The 3,234-nt window shown below is 46.3% G+C and overlaps 1 pseudogene; it reads right to left on the reverse strand.

Moving 5' to 3' along the window:
- Window positions 1-2,104, reverse strand: part of LOC111958114 (chymotrypsin-C-like) — a 5,707-nt pseudogene extending 3,603 nt beyond the window's left edge.
- Window positions 2,105-3,234: the final 1,130 nt, after the last annotated feature.

Raw genomic sequence — 3,234 nt, forward strand, 5'->3', positions numbered from 1 at the left:
TGTCTCTGTTATATCTTCTGTTAAAACTCGTTTACTCTGGTTTCTCTCTGCCTCTCACATCCCCCAGGACCTTACTCACGTTGCAGCCGGCGACAATGCCATCTCCTCCGCGCACACACCATGGTGGTCCTGAGAGCAATGCCCCACCAGTCGGCTTGGAGCAGGTGGCGTGGTCCACCACGGCATCAGAGCTGGCTGCAGGTTATCAGCAATGGGGCCTCCGGCATAAACACACACACATGTCAACTGCAGCTAGTTACCTACAGGAACACACATGAAATGATCATCAAACACACCCACACACACACACACACACACACACACACACACACACACACCACACACACACATCACACACACACACACACACACACCACACACACACCCAACACACCACACACACACACACACACACACACACACACACACACACACACACACACACACGCAGGCTATGTAGACCCTTCCCCAGCCAGTGACGTAACAGCAGGTACTGGTTGTCCAGCACAGTCCAGCAGCAGGGATACAGCCAAGCTGCACTAGGTCAAGTCAGGGTGCACATGCTCAAGCAACTTGATCAGGGCAATGTCATTTCTGGTCAATCAAGACAGAGGAGGAAGCCGAGCAGAGAAGAGAGACGGTAGTGGACGTTGTAGAGGAAAGGATAGACAGGTGATGCCACTGAAAGTCAGCCCAGTTTAATTGTATGTACTGCAAGTATATAAGTATATAAGGCTACTCATAATGCTCTACATATCAGTTTGTTTAGGTAAAGACAAAAAAAAATAGCTTTGCTTTCTTCCATTCGCTGCTGAACCCTTAGCAACCATCAAGTCTGTTTCTAGTGTAACATTCAAGGTTTGTTGTGCTAGGACTGTCTTATTTGAGCCGTACTCATTTCCCAAAGTGCCACAAAAGATGGTGCCACTTCTTCTATGGACAACAAGCTTGCTCAAGGGATGATAGGCCTAGGTGAGCCTTCCTCAGTCTCAACCAGGTGTCGCTCAACGAACACTCTGTAAAGGACAGCTGGTGGCTGGGAGGGATTGGAATTATTGCCTAGTGATCACGAGCATAATATGAGCCGAAGCTATGTCCCTGTGTGCGTGTCTGTGTGTGTGTTTAGTGTGTGTGTGGTGCTGTGTGTGTGATGTGGTGTGTGTGATGTGGTTGTATGGTTGTTGTGTGTGTGGTGTCAGTTCGTGTGTGTGTGTGTGTGTGGGTGTGTGTTGGTGTGTGTGTGTGATGTGTGGTGGTGTCGTAGTGTGTGTGTCTGTTGGTGTGTGTGTGTGAGCTTTGTGATGTGCGAAGCGTCTCTGGTATGTACTGTTATTGCGCGTAATGGGTAATGTGTAGCCGCTCTTACTTGATACAGGCGCAGCCGGTCATGACCAGTTGGTGGCACATCAAGGATCCCACCACCAGGTGTCCGTCTGCCACTACAAAACCGTCCCTGCTCATATATCTCAGAGAGATCTGGAGATGAAAGAAAAAAACTGAAAGAAAGAAAGAGAAAAAAAAAAGAAAGGAAAGAAAGAGGACGCCAGAGAGAGAGAGAGAGAGAGAGAGAGAGAGTGAGAAATACTGAGGTTGGATAGAACGAGTTACTCATACAGATACATAAGATGTGTGAAGAACGACCTATGGTCAAAAGTGACCTATATAAATGCAATCCAGTATTATAATCATTGTACATAGAGAGAGGGAGATAAGGGTGTCAGTGTACCTGCCAGGGCCAGCTGTGGGGCTTGGCGTCCACTCCATTGACCACACGGGTGGTCAGAGGCTCAATGGGAGGGGTGCCGCACCCAAAGGCTAGGGGGGTAGACAGAGAGACAATCAGGGTCAGGTCTTTCTCTCTAACTCAGACGTCACCAACTCTGGTCCTGGAGAGCTACAGTGCACATTATTCTGGACTAACAGTCTGGACTAATAGTTGAATCAGGTGTGTCAGTGTTGTGCTCGAGCAAAAGCCTGCACACCCTTCAGCTTTCCAGGACTGCAGTTGGAGTCTCTGTCTGATGTCCACACACATAGAGGCTGACACTTACCGCAAGCGATGAGCACTGAGGCCAGAACAATGGGAATCATGTTGATTGATACGTCGTCTGCTTGGCGACAGCATGGCACATCCTACTTTAAACCCTAGTCCTCAGGGACGCCCCGCCCATCTTGATTACACACACTTTCTCATTGGTCCTCCATGACCGCTGTGGATGATAGAGAAGAAATTAGAAACTGCCAACCAATGGTTGGGGGGCCTGATCGCCGGCAGACTGCGACAACAGGTGTGTTTCCTAGAACAATTCACATGGCCTTCACCTTACTTTCCACTCACCTTTCACCAATGTATGTGTATTTCTACATTTCTCAGATACACTAGAATCTGGACATAAACTGTAAGCAATAGAGCTTCACCTAGTTCCTAACATATTGCCTAGTCCTATTCAGTAGTGAGAAAGGGAGTGAACAATGCCACAGTCTCTGAACCCATAGCCCACAAACTCGTCCTCTGGATTGGCCCAGTGAGTTACATATGATCCATGGGAATTCAGCACCTGTACCAATGTTGTGTAAGACAGTTCGAGAGTAACCTGTAGTTTACAGAATAAACCCCACTTATGGCAGTTATTAAGCCAAATATTTATTAGTATTACACATATGCAAATATTATGCATATTGCATGTCAGACATGGATGAAAAGTCCCCTGGTAATTTCAAAGACATAGCTATGGCAAGGAGCAGAGGGCGGTACAACAGAAGATAAATAAATCCTCATTAATTTGTTTTACGCACATTAATATATTATACTATTCAGTCAATGTTTTAACTTCTTGTCAATAGGGGGGCGCTGTTTTCACTTTGGAAAAAATCGTGCCCAAATTAAACGGCCTCGTACTCTGTTCTAGATCATACAATATGCATATTATTATTACTATTGGATAGAAAACACTCTGACGTTTCTAAAACTGTTTGAATTATATCTGTGAGTAAAACAGAACTCATTTGGCAGCAAACTTCCATACAGGAAGTGAAAAATCWGAAAACGAGGCTCTGTTTCAGGGCCTGCCTATTCAACTGGCTTTTACTTWTCGATATGTATGCACTTCATACGCCTTCCACTAGATGTCAACAGGCAGTGGAAGGTTGAATGGGGTGTCTAGCTTAATCTGAGACCGAATGAGAGCTTTTGGAGTGACAGGTCCGGTATTTTGTCACATTTCGACGGCACGC

This window comes from Salvelinus sp. IW2-2015, linkage group LG33, assembly GCF_002910315.2.
Source record: "Salvelinus sp. IW2-2015 linkage group LG33, ASM291031v2, whole genome shotgun sequence".
NCBI classification, from domain to species: Eukaryota; Metazoa; Chordata; class Actinopteri; order Salmoniformes; family Salmonidae; genus Salvelinus; species Salvelinus sp. IW2-2015.